The sequence below is a fragment of the Ambystoma mexicanum genome, chromosome 4p (genome assembly GCF_040938575.1).
Source record: "Ambystoma mexicanum isolate Mex_15411 chromosome 4p, UKY_AmexF1_1, whole genome shotgun sequence".
Classification (NCBI taxonomy): domain Eukaryota; kingdom Metazoa; phylum Chordata; class Amphibia; order Caudata; family Ambystomatidae; genus Ambystoma; species Ambystoma mexicanum.
The window spans coordinates 23,909,595-23,929,124 of record NC_090927.1 but is presented as its reverse complement, the minus strand read 5'-3'; positions in this window follow the sequence as shown (position 1 = coordinate 23,929,124).

The following is a 19,530-nucleotide window of genomic DNA, read 5'->3' as shown; positions in this document are numbered from 1 at the left end:
ATCCTTTTGTTTGTACTGCGCATGTGCTCGCATGCTATGTTCACTGTACAGACAGTTCCAGTGTCCTTAGGACAACTCCATTTTGTTTGCCTACGACCTTGCCGCCCACCGTGCCTGTTCTACGGAAGGCACCATTTTGACTGCGCCCAACACGAACCGCTATACTGTCCTTCAGACACTCCCTTTCTACTCATTTACACCCATTCCGGACATCTTGTGTGTTCTAACACCATGTATTATCTCGTTCCCAAGCAGTACGCCAAGTTAGTATATCCTTTGAACACACCTTTCTGTTTATGTACGCACATTGTGAAAAGATGGTGCTGTCACACATCAAATCCATCTTACTTGGCATTAGGCAGCACCCACATTCCAATCCTTGCGGATAGGTCGAACAGGCCGGCTGTTCTCAAACATTTTACATCTTTTTAAAAAAAAACTTTAAACACATACTCTATCTCTACAACTACTTTACAAAACCATTTACTATATACACAAAAACACACATCAATCTAAAGAAACAGCAGGGGAAGTGGACACTGAAACAAATATGGGGAAATTTGGATTTAACACGGGCTGGTTATGAGAGGGAGATTTGTGAGGGGAAGAAGGAATGGATACTTCGTCGAAATGCTATTTTCCTGTTGCAGGTTTGGGGATGTGTCACTAGGGAATGGAGAAGCAGGGCAGGTGCAGGTGGGGCAATGGCACCGAACTTTCCTCCACAAACTCCTGTAAACTTTGAAAATTGCTGTTCAAAACATCCAAGACATCTCGTCTGTTGCCCTTTCCTCTTTTTTTTCCTGGTCTGTTGAAAAAATAAATACCACATGTTAAATGCCTATAAAATAATGGTCTCTATTCTCCATATGCAGACCAATGTGTACCATTGTTGTCACTGTCTTCAGACATTTCCTCCTTCGGGAAATACTCCTCCAGCCACTCCAAAGTACTAGCCATTTCTGAGTCAAAATAACAGAAAAAAATTATTATTTCTGCACCACATACCAAAAAAAAACACACCCACTTCAAAAACATGACCTGCACTCACTCTTTTGTTGTAATCTCCCTTCTTCCAAATGCGTCCATCACCTATCGTTCCAGGCTGCCCAGTTTCTGTGAAGTGACTACAGTGGTGAAATCCTTTCTTTTTTTTTTTGATACCATACACTTCATTCTACATGATTATTAAATGTTGTCGTTACCATTACCTACCTTCAAGTTTCCATATTTACTTATTACTACATACCCTTCTTCACCGTTTCACACTTTTTGTGTAAAACAATAGTACATTTTCAGATACCCCCCGCCTCTTTGGGTAATGTTGATCCTGTCCGCCCCCGTCCGCAAATAGGCGCTTAGTCCGTCCCTTTCTAAAGTCAATAGGGAGGAGGTTCTGAATGTTCTATGTTAAATGTATGGCAAGTACATAGTTTATACTACATATATCTCAAAATCACATGATTACAGTGCATATTCTGCTCACCAACTTCATTGCCACAATTTCATGCTTAAGTTCCACCTTCCAAAAACCTCTACATTTCCCTACAAAATACACTTTGATAAGGGGACTTTAGGGTTCAGTTGCCCTCCCAAAAACCAGTACAATTCACTACAAAAAGAAACTTTGTTGAGGGGACGTTATGGTTAGGTTGCCCCAACAAAAACCTGTACACTTCACAAAAAAAACTTTCCTCCTCCCCTTTATGCTTCAAATTAAAACCGAAAAAACCCTGAAATTCGACAGTTATGGTAAATTAAGCCCCCAACCCTGCCACCACCCCTCTGCACTGCTAATTCTAACACCCAGACCATGAAAGGTGTCATCTCAAATGTCATTGATGACATCAACGACAACATCAATTGTTTAGCCCCTTTCTTTACCTTCCCTGCCATTCATATATATGTACGTTCAGTAAAAAAATTTCACTAAAGGCATGTTACACTTCACAGTGCAACCAAACACCACTGCACATTCCCCCATTATAGTAAGCTAAGTACAGTACAGTGAACATTGCGCCTGTCCCTAACTGTCTGTCTCACTTGTGTCCCACTTTTAATTAGTCGCAGGACCCGAACACTGTCCGTAGGACATTTCCGCGCATGCGCACGTTTGTAACTCGCCATTTGCTGTCCAGCGGGCACTCATTTCCCTCGCAGATGTGTTCAGGACGTCATCATGTGGCCGCACCCACGCTAAGCATGTGGACTAATTTGCGCAGTTTGTATGCTTCCTCAACATTACAAAAGAAGTTATATGCAGAAAGGGAAATTATTTCACAGTATAAAATCATCATTTCACATTTTCCATACAATAGCTGTACCTGTGTACGTATTGTTTGAAGTTTTTGTGATGGCTTTTGAGCCGTACCCCTCCACCCCTATAAATAGCCACACCCCCGAGTGCATCCTCATTGTGCTTCTGGCTATTGCACATTGAGTTGTGTTGCCTTTACTGCTGTAGCGACCAATGGGAAAGTATCTGTCATGGCATCCATGAGTACTGTTGCTTCATTAGTCTCAGCAGCACCCCCAAACCCTCCACCGCCACCACCTCCCCAAGGGCCTGCAGAGGGATATACGGGGTGAGGATGTAGAGATTGAGGAGGAAGAGGAAGAAGAGAATGAGGTTGAGGAACTCCGCATTACAAGCATTCGCCAGGAGTCGTGGGTGTGGCAGTTGTTTTCCGTTTGTGGGAACGTACCAAAAGCACGTGCGAACCTGGTGAGGTGTAACCAGTGCCAGTTCGTGTTGAGTCGCGGGAGACCTGGTGCGTACAGCTTTGGTACTACAACCATGAAGCGTCATCTAACTTTGTTCCACAGTGCGGACATTCGCAAGGCGGTGCCATGTGAAGAACGAAGTAGATTGAGTTCCTCCACAGCATCCTCCGTGTCCGATCCTCTCACCACAAGAGACACTCCTGTGGGGGAGCGCATCCCTCTATCTGCCTCACAAGCCATTCGCGATGCTGTTGACCCTTACCTTTCGAAGGTGACAATATTGTGTGTGTATTGCGATGCAGTACTCTGGAGGGGGGAGACTTTTCGAAGTGCTTTTGAGGCTTTGGTCTCGGAGCACCAGAAGAAGTGCCTCCTAACCAAGTAAAGCTCACCCTATATCTTTCTGTCTCTTCCTGCCCCTTCTTATCCTTGTGGTTGGTGTCCCTTCCTTACTCTCCTTTGACCTCCTCTCCTAGTGTGTCGTGTGGCCAAAAGCAGTGAAGTGGAAAAGTACATTTTTTAAAAAATGGCTCTTTTCAGAGCTGCCTTTCATAGTTTAACAATAGAACTATGAAGTGACCGTTGTAGGCCTCCGCGCATTTTTGAAAAAGTCCGCGGACAGTCGTAGGCCACACAAAAATGGAGGGTGCAAGCGCAACAAAACCAATGGACTGTACGCTGGGAGTAAGTGGTGGCTCTGAAAAGAGCTATTTGGGTGGTGTTGTACATTTGAAAAAACGGATTGTCAAATAGGGTACAGTCAATGCAAAAAAGGTTGCAATATTGCATATTTGTCTTTGTGCAATACGGGAAAAAAGTATTTGACAATTTGGGAACATGTCCATGACCTTCGCAAGTACTTCCTTCATTGCAAATTGCAAAGAAATTCTAGAAACATGCCCTAAACTGTTTCCTCCACAATGAATGATAATTATATCAGGATGACGCTCTTTCTGTAAAGTAGCACAGAGAGGTATCAAGTCGAGCCATCTCATTCCATGCAGGACATGCCAGTGTATTTTCACATGAGGAAATCAAAGATCTGCAGATAGACCGCAACTTTCTGCATGCACCTTCAACCAATGTATCCAGGAGTCTCCCACAATCCAGATAATCTGTTTGCGCGCACACAGAGCCATGGCTGTCTAGTCTGCTGTCAGGGAGAAGACGGTCTCAGTAAATTTCTCCTTTCAGAACACACCCACTGAAATTTACTGACCAATCCCTAGCTCCGCTCATTCTCATTTGCATACGTCTCCACCCCAGAATCCCCCTTGTTAACATGCACTGCCTGCAAACCACTGCCATGTCCTCGGACACGTACAGGATCAGATCGTGACGACTGTACATTTAAGTATTATTCCCCTTTTCCCCTTTAAGGTGGGCTCTGAAAAGAGCCGTTTTTTTTTTCGTTTTTGGGCAGATGCCTTACTTTTGCCTGTTATTTTGTGTTTTTTTATATATTTTTTTTTCTTGATTTACTCCTACAATCATTATAGAACCTTCTCTAAAGCAAGCCGTACATTCCAAAAGAACATGGCATTTCCCAAAGAAGACAACGCAACACCATCGGCTTCAAAATAATCGGCATTACTGGGAACAATGTTATTGTGGTTGCAGAAAAACATACCAGCTTGTAACATGAACGCACGCATGCCACGATTGATGATACACCTCCCAATATTTTGACCAGGACAGAACACAGAACTGTTGTCCCATTTTCCTCTAGGGAGTAAACCAGAAAAAATGACTGTCGCAGTTAGAAAGATTTTCATCACAGCTTGAACCAACTGTTCCAAGTCTTTTAACAAAGTACGTGAAGTCACGTAGCCCAAATGGCAAGCACCGTAGTGCAAAAGTACCACATGCGGAGTGGTCATCATACGCATATGTCACCAAACTTCCAGAATTGCCTCAACATTGCCATCACTCTCAGTGCTCCACACCACCTCCACTCCTCTCACATCGAAATGGTGTGCCACATGCCTACTCTCGGCATAGTGCTGTAAACCATGGACAAAAATATCCCCAAGCACCAAAACCATGACTCTCTGTACCTCTGCCATCTTCAGTGTATGCACGGTCTTTCGACACAAAAGAGCAATGTGAACATCTGATTGGCTGAAGCCTACAGTCCCCTTTCCATGCTGGATTTACTGTAGAAACCCGTATGCGACACGGCCTACCCGCGGGCCAGCATTGTCTACGTGCGGAACGTAACTCTTACCCAGTCCTTCTATCCTTTCTACATCGGTCACAAATCCATTTCCTCATTGGACAGCACTAAGCAGTCACACAGCCATCCACCAATCACAATCATCTTCGCTAAATCAAACTCCGTCATCAACATTTCGCACTTCAAATGTACTATCGATGACTCTGAAAGGAAGTTGCATATCATTGCAAAGCACCTACTTCAAAAACTGCTGTGCAAGTGTCATGGATTTCTACATACATCTCCATGCATGTGCACATGCATGAGTATAAAGTACAGGTATGCATATTTTAATCAGAGAACATGCAACCCTTATGATTTAATTTAAACAAATGAATGTCAATAATTCTGCATAGGCAATACATACCAACGCTCCCCCTTAATGCGCAATATATGCAATTTTTAATTGACAAACCGCACTATTTCTTAATATCTCCGGCATAACCTATTCATACGTCACAATCATCCCTATTGAGTGCGAAACTCTATTGTCCACTAGAAAATGTCTGAATTTTGTAACGTGTACCGCCTAAATTAATGCTACTTGCACTGTGATCGCATGAGAAAAATAAACGCTCCTGATTACTGTGGTGACATCTCCCGCTGAGGGTCTCCCGATTTTTCCGAATCGTACTTATAATATGAAAGTATAGGAACTTTTCCCATCTACTATAATGACCTATCGCTTACAAACCTCTCTCCTACAGATAATACATGTTTAAAAAACAAGGCATTTTCATAACCTAAAAAGTGTACTAATTTCTGAAGCACGTGCAATTAAGATACTGCAAATAACATATACAGGTGGCACATAGGGAAGTGAAATGTACACATGCACTATGTTGAAATATGAAAGGAGAATACTCCGATAAAAGAAGCAAAAGTAACGCATATAGTAAAATCACTGCTTTAAACACACAAAGGTAGTTCATTTTTTTATACATTTGCAGTGAAAACTACTCTGCTGAAAATCAACAGCATCTACACTGCAAACAACATATCCGAAGAAACCTGGTTGTTCCACAAAAAAAGTAAGTACAGTACTACCTTTATATTCTAACTATTACTCAAAGAGACTGTGTGGGTTATTTATTTAATTTGTACACCAAAGCAAACATTGATTTCGGAACCATTCTACCCACAAATCCCCATTTATTATGTAAAGAATTACAGGCAGAATGGCTCACAAATTCCTGTGTGTTTGGAACGCAAATAACAAACAAAATTGTTAGAATGTTAGTACTAGAAAACAAATAGATGATTTAATTTCATGCCATTATGTTACTATTAATACTTCTGCTCACCACTAGTCCACTTTGTACTCTCATCTGAAGCACATTGTAGTAGTATACAAACAGAAAAATAGCCTTCCCAAATCATTTTAAGAGGCCAATGCACATTGACACACGACCACAAAGAGTTTCCCCATCAAACACATGCACACAAGCACACCGCACACATACATTGTACAAACCATGCCTTCTTTTTTTCAACAGACCCCAAAGAATGCCTAACAAAAAGCAAGTCCATAGAAAGGAACGCAGGAGTAGAGCAAATAAAAATAAAAATGTCCAACCTAAGCATCCATCTGTAGCAGAGTTTGTACAGAAGGTTGGGACAAAACAGCTAATACAGTCATTTAGGAAAACAAAGGAAGCTTCAACTACCGAAACTTTACCTACTCCATCAAAATGTAGCATGAAACACAAAACTCTTCACAAGAAATCGGCTACCAGTATTTCTAACAATCCTGATACAGTAACAAGAACATATAGTAAAAAAATATTTTAGCAAAAATTTTTCACCACAGAGTCCTTCAGAATCTAATAGGAACAGGACCGAAATCATCCTCAACCCTTAAAACCTACCATAGAAAATTAATCCTACAAGCTCTCGTGCACAGTGCAATCCTTCTCAAAAGGAAGTTGTTCATATCAGTGTTAAATTGGATGAAATCACTAACGAAACTAAGTACCAAACTACAAAAGAAACTCAGCAATAAACGGACTGCAAGGACATTCATTAGCGTGCTTTTCTGGACCTATTTGCAAAAGCACCTTCCATGATATCAAAAGGATATCAATACATCATTCAAATGTAAGAAATCTAGTGTATAAAATATACTATGCTAAAAGTCCAGCTTTAGAATTAGCCAATTTAAATACCACTCTTCTGCATGGTACACCCAAATACTTACAAGAAGAAATTGACCGTACTCAGAGAAAATATTTTGGAAGTGAAATGCAATAGTTTTAGAACAGACTAGCAACAATTCTGCACATAGCAACCTTCTATTACACAAATACAAAAAAGAAATAATAAAATTTAAAAGTGCATTGACTGAAGTACCAAACCATGTGTGTATGTGTTGCAGCAGAACGTTTTACAAAAGGAACACAAAAAATATAGACATAGCATACAAAATAGAAGACAGTGAAGATTCCAAATGGTTTGAATTAGCTCTCTACCTTTTAGCAGAAAACAAATACCAAATAACTGACCCCTTATATACTCTTGGCTCATGCTCGACCGTCACAGAATTAACATGTATAGATGTATGTGTACGCAAATAAGCCAACACACCTCCAGCACTGCCAGAGCACAACATCAAATATTTAATTGTAACAGAATGCCATTGGTGAGGGGTAGTGGGGCGATGGGCATGAGCTTTTTTTTTTAACTTTTTGTAAGCCAAGCCAGCTGGCAATACTGCCTCTGAAAGTGAGCTCTGCTAATCAGATTCTCTTTCATAAATGCTTCAAACTGAAAGTAAAGTGCAAACCTGCAACCCTGCTGAGCCCGTCAAGTAACACCTAATCGGCTGCCTTGTAGTTTGGCAACATGGCAGTTACAGAGTAACATGCACATTCTCACAACAGGCTGCTGGAATCTAAAGTTTGAACATTCATGGACTGCCTGTAAACGTGGGGAATCCTGATCCAACTGGGAATGGTTACCCAGGCCAAGGTAAGGAGTCTCCCGACCCCCTCCTCCCCAAACCCTGCAATGTAATATTGCATAGGTGCTTAAAAGCACCATAGCGCACTCGGCGCGTGGTCCCTCTCCCCAGCCCACCCGCTTCCTGGTTCCCCTGTGCCCGCCTCCCCACTGTCCCGATTGGTCCTTAGAAAAAATAGAAAAGAAAAAAAAAAAAACCGAGGCCGTGGCGAGGGTCTGCAGCCGGCGTCCCCGCCATTTGCAGTGACCCAGGCCAAGGTAAGGAGTCTCCCGACCCCCTCCTCCCCAAACCCTGCAATGTAATATTGCATAGGTGCTTAAAAGCACCATAGCGCACTCGGCGCGTGGTCCCTCTCCCCAGCCCACCCGCTTCCTGGTTCCCCTGTACCCGCCTCCCAACACGCCCACTCCAACCGGATTGGTCCCCATACACCACTTCAAGGACATCCAAGGGCAGCCCTCTGCCCGGCAGCCCTGCGGCGAAGGACCCCGAGGCAAAGGACGGCCCCAAGATGTGTCTGTAGGTGTCCGCAGGGGACGCCAAGGAAGCCAGCAGCCAACAGACACCAACAAAAAAAAACGTGAGTGTGGCATGGGTGGGGAGTAGAGCAATCACTCTACTCCAGAAAAGCCTGACACTCTAACTTACCTACCAATAACATAGTGTGCCATAATACTAGCATGTCCACTCTTAGACGGAATTGTGAGTGTTAGCATGTCCACTCTTAGATAGAATTGTGAGTGTTAGCATGTCCACTCTTAGACGGAATTGTGAATGTTAGTATGTTCACTCTTAGATAGAAGCGCCAAATCTAGACAGAAATGTGATTGTTAGCATATACCACACTTAGATGGAATTTCAGAAATGTGATTCTTAGCATATGCCACACTTAGATGGAATTCTCAAGCTTAGCCCGCATCGCATCTACATAGAAATATGATTGTTGGCATATGCCACACTTATATGGAATTTCTCAAGTTTAGTCTGCGTCAAATCTAGACAGAAATGTGATTGTTATCACATGCCACACTTAGATGGAATTCTCAAGCATAGTTTGCGCCAAATCTAGACAGAAATTTGATTGTTAGCAAATACCACACCTAGATGGAATCTCAGAAATGTGATTGTTAGCATATGTGATTCTTAGCATGCACCACACTTAGAATTATGAACCTAGCTTGCGCGGCATCTAGACAGAAATGTGATTCTTACCATGTACCGGACCCAGATGGAATCCCACAATTGCAAGGACAGCAATGCCAACTAAGCAACCAACTAACAATTCCATCCCTCTGCAGACACCTCTCAAACTCTAACCAAACACAACCACAAGCCTTAAACGCAGCAATCCGCACAAACTTCACAACAATGCAACAACAAAACAAACCACACATAGACTTGCACAACAGCACGCGATGACTACGGACCATAAAACACCCCAAGCCCAGCGGACAGACCCACCGGGCTGAGGCTGCCAACAGCACATCACTGCTCTCTTGCACTTTTCCAGCTTATTCCCACTAACCCAAACCCTCTCCTCCCCTTTTTCAGAGCCGCCAGAGCGCCAGGGGACCACTTCGGTGGTGATAGTGCGCGGTACAAATGTCCTTTAACATTAACATTAACAAGTACTACAGGCATGTAAGACATAAATGGATTCTGAAAAAAAGTAAACAGTAAGTATATTACAGTCATCTCATACATATGTGAATCTACACGTGTAATCTATGGCACTAATATGCAGCATCGGCTGTAGGCTAGCCCAAGCAACTTCGTTGTATAACCAACCACCTACACCCTACGGCCAAGCTACCAAGACTGTAGGTCCTACCCACAACCATCGCTGCATAGCAAAACCATGGGGCTTGTAATTTGACTACTTATAAGTTTACTCTTGGGTGCATAGTCTGCAGCCATGCACGCAAGACGCTAGGACGTGCACACAACTACCTCACCACACCACACCACACCCATGTTCACTTATAACCTCACTGCTTATGACTTCAGTCTTGGGTGCATGGGCTTTGGCCATGCACCCAAGAGTCTGGATCCTGGCCAGAACCACCACAGCATATGGCATCCATTGTGGCTTCTAATTTCACTACGTATAAAGTTGGTTTTGGGAGCATGCCCTTTGGCCATGCCCCCAAAAACGCTACGCCCTCCCCACAACCACCTGAATGATGTTTTATAGTACAAGCGTACCTATATCTCTGATATGCTGCAGTAGTTGTGGCCACAGGCTACAGACTTGGGTGTGAGGCCATAGATGTTTAAATGTAGTATATAAAATCCATAGTGGCTTACAACTGCAGTGTGTATAACTTTGTTCTTTCGTGCATGGCCTTCACTCATGCACCAAAACCTCTACGTTCTGCCCACAACTACCACACCATAAGACACCCATTGGGGTGTGTAACTACACTACGTACAATTGTGCTGTTGGGTGCATGGCCTTCGTTTATGCACCCATGCCTGCAGGCCCTCCCCACAGCCACCTGAGTAATGTACTACCACACCATATCACACCCATTGTGGCTTGTAACTAAACTACGTATACATGTGCTATTGGGTGCATGGCTTTGGCCATGCACCCATGACTGCAGGCCCCCCACAGCCACCGGAGAGATGGGCGATACTACAGGTGTATGTATGGTTGTGGTATGTTGCAATGAATGAGGCCATAGTATAGACACTAATTTGTTTGTCCATAGATATTTCAATGTGTGGATGTGCAGTAGCTTAAAGCTGTAGTGCTTAGACATTTGTTGTTGGGTGCAAGGCCTTAGGCCATGCACCCAAGTCTCTACACACTCTGCACAACCACCTGATCCATAAGCAAGACTACAGGTGTACCCATTGCTGTGAAATGCAGCAGTGGGTGTGGCCAGGGCCTAGAGGCTTAGAAGTGTGGCCTACGGCCTACGGCCTAAGGCCATGCACCCAAGACTCTAGGCCCTGGCTACACCCAGCACCGGATGTTACATCCATGGTCGCTTATACATCATTAACACACCCATACAATGAAACATTGTAAGTGGACCATGTACTCAATTCATACTCAGGACTCTGGCCTTGGTCACACCTACCAGATACATAAATGAATGTATGGCTGTGATGTATGAAAGTGATGTCCTGGAGTGCTTGTGGGCAGGGTCTACACTCTTCGCTGTGTGCCCTACAGCCTTCAGCCATGCACTCCAAAGGGTACGTCCTGCCCACAACCACTACACTATATGAAATTTATGTTGGCTTACAAATTTAGAACTTACAAGTTTCTGCTTGAGTGCATGCACCGAAGACTGCGGGTCCTGCCCATAACCACCTCAGTGATGTGCCATAGTACGATCCATAAGCAATACTACAGGTGTATCCATTGCTGTGACATGCAGCGGTGGTTGTGGCCAGGGTCTAGAGTCTTGAAAGTATGGCCTACAGCCTACAGCCTAAGGCCATGCACCCAAGACTCTAGGCCCTGGCTACACCCAGCACAGCATATTACATCCATGGTCGCTTATACATCATGAACACACCCATTGAACAAACATTGTAGGTGGAAAATGTACTCAATTTGTACACTGGACTCTAGGCCCTGGGCAGACCTACCAGATACATAATGGAATGTATGGCTGAGGTGTATGAAGGTGATGTCCTGCAGTGCTTGTGGCAAGGGTCTACACTCTTCGGTGTGTGGCCTACAGCCTTCAGCCATGCAACCAAAAGGTTACGTCCTGCCCACAACCACTGCACTATATAAAATCCTTGTTTGGTTATAAATTTAGCGCTTATAAGTTTGTTCTTGGGTGCATGGCCTTTGGCCATGCACCGAACACTGCAGGTCGTCTCCACAACCACCTCAGTGATGTGCCGTAGTACGGGTGTATGTATAGGTGTGCTATGCTTCAGTGCTTCTGGCCAGAGGCTGGACTCGTAGCTGTGTGTGCATAGATATTGGAAGTAATGGGTGCACAGTGGCTTAAACCTCCAGTGCTTATAACTTTGTTGTTGGGTGCATGGCCTTCGGCAATGCACCCAAAACTGTACACACTCCCCAGAACGAGCTAATCGATAATCAATACTACAGGTGTAGCCAAGGCTGTGACATGCTGCTGTGGTTGTGGCCAGGGCCTAGAGTCTTGGAAGTATGGCTGTCGGTGTACGGCCTACGGCCATGCATCCAAGACTCTAGGCCCTGGCCACAACCACCGCAGCATATCACAGCTGTGGTGACGTTTGAATGAATGGCGTACGCATAGGAAAAAGGAATGTAAATACGCCATGTATTCAATTTCAATGTTTGCTAACAGCACGCGTGTCCTTACAAGAGTTTCACATTCCCTGTACAGAGTACGGACTGAAATACTACCCTTATTAGACCCCTCATTGTCTGTACATACAAACATCCCGAATAAGTCGGCCATAGAAAGTACATCAGGAACACCTACAGCCACTACAAAAGCAGTTTTTCACCCATCTCTTACTGTTTAAACCTCCTCAAGCTCTTTGACACAGCAAAATAGGTTTCAAAATAGGTTGTTGCTGCTGCTACCCGCTCCGCGGTTGGCGTATTCAAGATGTCGGGCGCATCCAAACAATCTGACGCAGAACACGTCTCGTTGCAGCCAATTGGCAGAGACGTCACATGTCCGCGATCATGACGCCAGCCCCTTAGCCAATCAGTGTCTTGTCCGTGGACCGAACAGGGAAGTGTGACCGTGGAGCGGACATAGATATCACACATTTTTTAAGCCCTACGTTTTGGTCATTTTAAAGAAAAGTACTACATGGAAGGTCACCAAATTTACAAAAGCACTCTTTTGGGACTAAGCCGCTGCCGCAAATCCTGTGAAAATCCATCCAGCGGTTTGGCCTGTAGCCGTGCGCAAAGTTTTTCCTCCATTGAGTCTATGGGAAAAACAGAAGTTTTGGGACCCCCTCTATAACTTTGCCCCCCCCTGGACCAAACCTCAACAAACTTTGCAAAAAAAAATTCAGAGTGCCCCATATACTTTTTTTGCAAAGTTTTGTAAGGATTCACCCAGGGGGAGCGAAGTTATAAGCCGCCCAAAAAGTGCTCTTCATGGAAACAGCAACTTAACCATAACTACACTGTCACTACTGTGGCCGTGTAATTAATATATATATATATATATATATATATATATATATATATATATATATATATATATATATATATATATATATTCAGTGAACAAAACTTTGTTAAAGGGACGTTATGGTTAAGTTGCGCTACTAAAAACCTATGAAATTCAGTGAAAAAACTTTGTTAAAGGGACGTTATGGTTCCAAGTAAAACCGAAAAACCCTTGAAATTCGCCAGTTACGGTAAGCTAAGCAACCATAACTCGCGCCACCACCGTGCACTGCTAAGACTAACACCCTGGACATCAAAGATGACATCACAAATGCTAAACACATACAAAAAAGAAATACTAAAATTTAAAAGTACATCAGCTGAAGTACCAAACCATGTATGTGTATGTTGCCGTAGAATTTTTTATAAAAGTAACACAAAAACCGTGGACCTATCATACAAAATAGAAGACAATGAAGATTCTAAATGGTTTGAATTAGCTCTCTACCTTCTAGCAGAACACAAATATGAAATAACTGAGCCCTTAATACTTTGCAGTTATTGCACTACAAAACCTGACAACAACCAAACTCCTTCACGTTCTATCACAAATAATTTGGAATTATACCCAGTACCAAAACCTCTACAACAACTTCATTTATATGAGAGCATCATAATTCAAACAGTACACCCATTTCAAGCAATAATACGCCTTCAACCAAAAACAGCAAAATTACCTCCCTCTGAATTGGTAAAAGGCATTTGTGGAAAAGTAGTTTATTTACCATTAAATCTAAAAGAAAATGTGCATACTCTAGGAGTGAAACGTCCAATGCAGCAATCTTTAATTATATTAGTAAATGGAGTACCTAAAAAAGACAAAAAAATATGGCAACAGCTGGTAGATTTATATAAAGTTAGACAAGCCTTCCAATATCTTAAAGAGAATAATGAATATTACAAAGAAATTAATATTGAAGAAAACTTGAAAGATACAACTGAAATAATTCAAGAAACACAAGAAGCTGGTCAATTTGAACTACTAGATCCTGCTACAATATCAAATACTTTAGACCATTATACAATTCATCCTTTGCACTGTAATGACACTGTACAAGATGTACTAGAAACTTACCAAATGTGTCAAACAAAAGGATCGCCAATCAGTATATGGGAAAAAAGTATAGAAGCACATGCTTTTCCTCTACTCTTTCCTACTGGCAAAGGAGGAAGGTATGATGATAGACCTATTCAAATATCAGCTTCAGAATACCACTCATTACGGATGTATGTCTGATTTAGACAAAATGTGGAATACATATTCCACCTACTCTTTGAAAGTGAACTAGCAACTTTATGTTACGGAGTTGCACACATATTAAAATCAGGATCACACTTTCAAAATATGACAGCTACACAATTATTAGAGAAAGTGCAACAAAAAGATGAGGTTTTACACACAAATATTACAAATCTATTAGCAAATATGCGTTGTACTAAAGAGTACTGGTTTCGACGTCATGGAGATGTACGTTGTATGATCAGAAACCTTGGCCCACCCACTTGGTTTGTTACATTAAGTTGTGCAGAATATGCATGGGAAGATTTACATGATTTTCTACGCATATCAAATAAAAACAAAACAAACATAGATATTCTAACACCTGGAGAACTTTGTTCTTTGGATCCTGTTAATGTTTCAAGATATTTTCACCATCGCTTCATTGCTATGCTACATTTTATTTGTAATAAAACTGTTCCTCCCCTTGGAGAAGTGCAACACTTCTTTTGGAGAAAAGAATACCAAGCCAGAGGAGCACCACATATCCACATGCTTTTATGGATTAAAGATGCTCCTAAATTTGGTCAAGACAGTGATGCCACTGTTTTACAGTTTATTGAAAAATATGTCACTTGTGAAATTCCATCAGAAGCCACAAATATTGATCTTCGTGCACAAATTTTACAATTTCAAAGACACAAATGTGGAAAATATTGTCATCGCAAATACAAAAACAAAGGCAAATACTACACCAAATGCTGATTTGGTTTCCCTAGACCAGTTACAAATACAGGTCAAGTAAACAACCTCATGTCATCAGTTAGACATAGTGTTAAAGGTAAGTCACCTAAAAATACATATTACATGAAAAAAGAAAAGAAGAAGAAAAATATATCAATGATTATAATGCAATCATTGCCCACTTATGGAATGCCAACATAGATGTGCCGTACATTGCAGACAATTCTACTGCAGTTGCACGATATGTCACAGCATACTTAACTAAACCAGAAAAGACAGAGCTCCAAGACCTCTGGAATGACCTGTCATCAGATAAAACAGTATCTCAGAAATTATACAGCTTGGGCATAAAAATGCTCACCCATAGAGAATGTGGATCTTATGAAGCAGCTGATCGTTTAACTGGTACTTCATTGTATGGTAAATCTGAAAATATAGTATGGCTAAGTCTTGGTCCAGCTAAATCTAGAAAAAGAGTTCTAAAATCATAAGAAGATATAGAAACAATAGCCAAACATGATCCCAACAGCCAAGACATTTTAAAAAACAATGTATTGGACACATACTACCCAAACAGAAGTAATACTTTGGAAAACATGTGTCTATACCAAATAGCCCAAAACTACACATACAAAAATAATATGAAACCTGATGAAAAAAAAGGTAAATATAGAGTGACAGACTGTGAAGGCAGCTTAGTGAAACTCACTAAACCAAATTTAATTAATCCTATCAAATTGTCATTGAAGACTCCTCAACATAAAGAAGTATATTATATGTCCCTGCTACAACTCTTCAAACCATGGAGAAAAGAAGAACAATTACTAGATAACTATGACTCATATGAGGATGCTTTCAAAGCAAATGAAAGCACTATAACTGATGTAAACTTTACACAGTACAAAACAATGTTGCACAATGAACAGCAACATGAAGAAGCACTCCAAGCCCAACTAGATAAGGATACTCCTGACAGTAGTCAACCTTCTGTAACAGGAAGCCAAGAACCACTGGGAGAACCACTAATAACAAATGAGGCAGAATTAGCTATGATAGAAGTAGAAAACACCATGTGTCAGTATGAAGATAAGGAAGACTTAACTATACTACAATCAAAACTAAACAATGAGCAAAGTAGCATTTTTCAAGAAGTAACAGAACAAATTGCACATGGTGTAAAACATGAAAATAAAGAATGTTCCTGCCATAATTATAAACCTATACTACTGTACGTCAGGGTGAAGCTGGTTCTGGCAAAACAATCCTAATCAAAATCATTAGTAGGTTCCTTCAACAATTGACAAACAACAAACTGTCAGCTGTTGTCACTGCCCCCACAGGTTTAGCTGCCTACAACATAAGTGGTGTTACATTACACTGATTACTACTATTACCAGTAGAGCACCAGAACAAATTAGACTATTACAAACTTTCTGCAGAAGCTGCAATGGAATTATGCAGAGTATTGAAACAAATGAAAATGCTACTAATAGATGAAGTGAGCATGGTCTTCAACCTGATGTTAGCTTTGATTCACCTCAGATTACAAGAAGTACTCAAAACAGACTATGAAGAGCTCTTTGCAGGAAAACACATTATTGTTTTTGGAGATCTGCTTCAATTAACACCAGTAAAAGGTGAACCGATTTTTAAAACATTAGGGCACAAACTCTGCCGTAAAACTGTTGGCAGCATTGGAAATGTCAACCTTTGGCAACATTTCCAATACAGAGAATTAACAGAAAACATGCGCCAATCTGCAGATCTAACTTATGCCAACATTTTAAAAAGTTTGAGAGTTGGTATACTTTCTAAAGAAGCAGAAGCAACATTGAAAACCAGGCACATTAATGCACTTTATGGCGATGATGCATGTGCTACAGAGGTTATGGAACAATTAGCCGACATAAATGTCATTTGTATGGCCTTAATGCCAACTCTTGCAAGCTGTTTCAAATTCAATGAAATCATGCTAAGTAAAGAAATGCAACCAATAATGGAAATTAGCGCCACAGACAAACTAGATGTACATGGTATGACACTACCCATGTGTGACCAAGCCACAACAAGACTAAATAATTTAGAAAAAACAATCTCAAACACAGCAGGTTTAGAAAAGATGTTAAAATTATCCTTAAATTGCAGAGTAATGCTTAAACGTAACCTTGACGTGGACCAAGGACTAGTTAATGGAGCACTGGGTACAGTTGTTGGCTTTCAAACATACCCACGTGACAACAAAATTCAGTTTGTCAATATACTCTTTGACAAACTTTCAGAAGTAAAACGGATAGGACGCTCAACAGCTAGATTCCTTCTCTTCAAAGATATGTATGTACGCAGAGAACAATTTTCTCTAACTCTTGCATACGCAGTCACGATTCATAAATCACAAGGTCTTACCCTAGACAAAGCAATGATAGATATTGGTAACACAGTCTTTAAAGAAGGCATGAGCTAGATAGCACTATCACGCTTACGTACACTTGACGGTCTATTTCTAATCAACTTTGATGCAAGTAAAGTAAACGCTGATATTCCTTGCATTTTAGAATATAATAGACTTCGCTCACTATACACTCCCCATCTAAACACATATTCTGTTCCACAAAAACTAAAACGTTGTAAAAGAAAACTAAATCAAACAGAAATGCAACAGGACGTCACTGCAAATCCTCCAAAGAGAGTAAAAGAAACTAATGCTTCATCAAGTACCACAAACAAAAAAAAATCAATTAGAGAAAGTAAACCAGGTACTTCTTTAAAGAAGGAAGACAAACTCCAAAAAAAGCAGTTAGATACAGAACTACCTGGACCATTTAAATTCTCAAATAAAGTTGGTGTAAGTTGCTATGCAAATGTAGCAATGAATATTCTATTTCAATTACCACCAATTGTTGACAACATTTACTTACACAGTACAGACCCATTGTGTTTGCAAATGTTAGTACTTCACAGAAATGCAGCAAACAATCCTGACAACACATATAGTGTTTTTGGTATAAGACGACAATTGGACTACTGTGCTGGAATGGTGAAATTCTCTATAAACTCACAGGAAGATCCACAAGAATTTCTAATGTACTTACTACAAGTACTGGAAAACAAAAACATACCTATAAATGAAATCTTTCAGATTTCATACATGTGGAAACATACATGCACTCTCTGCAACAATGTGACACAAGAAGAAATCCCCAATGAACGCTTCATATATATACCAATACCAAATTGTGAATCCATTCCATTTCAGCAACTTGTACAAAATGCAAACCATGGTACATTATGCTCTACCTGCAATTCAGATAATCGCTCCACTTTAGTAATACAAACACATAGTAAATACGTAATACTAATGCTTCTACATTACAATGCAGATGGTACCAAAAACAACTGCAAGCTGACTGGATTCACACATGGTCAAATATCACTTGGTAAGAAAACCTTCACAACAATAGGTATAATCTACCACGCAGGAGCCACAACCAATTTAAGGCACTACACTGCATATATAAAAAAGAAATGTGGATGGTTTGAATGTAATGATAGTACCATTACTCTAAAGCAGAGATTACCAGCAAATCTTACAAACGCTTATTTGATGTTCTTAAAACCAAAATTTGATAAATAAACTGTATTTAAACCTTTAAGTAAATTTGTGTTAAAAAAAATATAAACTGTTAGAATACTCCAAAAGCTATCTAACTGCTCAAAGATTCTACAACAACTAATCAGATAAATGAATACCACTAAATTAGACCAAAAAATACACAGTTAGAATACGCCAATTGGTATCTAACTGTCCCAAAATGATAAATTTGTGTTAAAATAATATAAACTGTTAGAATACTCCAAAAGCTATCTAACTGCTCAAAGATTCTACAACAACTAATCAGATAAATGAATACCACTAAATTAGGCCAAAAAATACAGTTAGAATACGCCAATTGGTATCTAACTGTCCCAAAATTTAACAATATCCAAATAGATAAATCAAAAGCACTAAAATATATTGAAAAAATAGACTGTTAGAATACGCCAATTGTTATCTAACTGCTCCAAAATTTTATAATATCAAAACAAATGAAGAATCTGTTACTGCTCCAAAAAAAATACAACAAAGCAAAGTATAAAGCATTAGCCAGAAACAACAAGTGAACACTGAAAACAAACAAACAAATAAACTGTAGCATAACAGAAAAAGGTTTTTTTTTAATCCAACATGGATTTTTTTTTCTCCCACAGACCCAATGATTTTAGCAACAAATACAGAAACTGAGCAAATTGCACAGTACTCTGATTTGTACTCTACTAAATATGAGGGTCGAAAAAAAATAAAATTATATTGCTTATACAATGTAATAAGTAATTACAAAATACTAATACTAACATGCTATTTTCTTTTATCACAGAAATGAAGAAGAAAAACATGGACTCCCATTAATAGACCAAACAGTAAGTATACAATAATAAGGACAACCATAGCAGCATATCACATCCATAGTATCTAATAC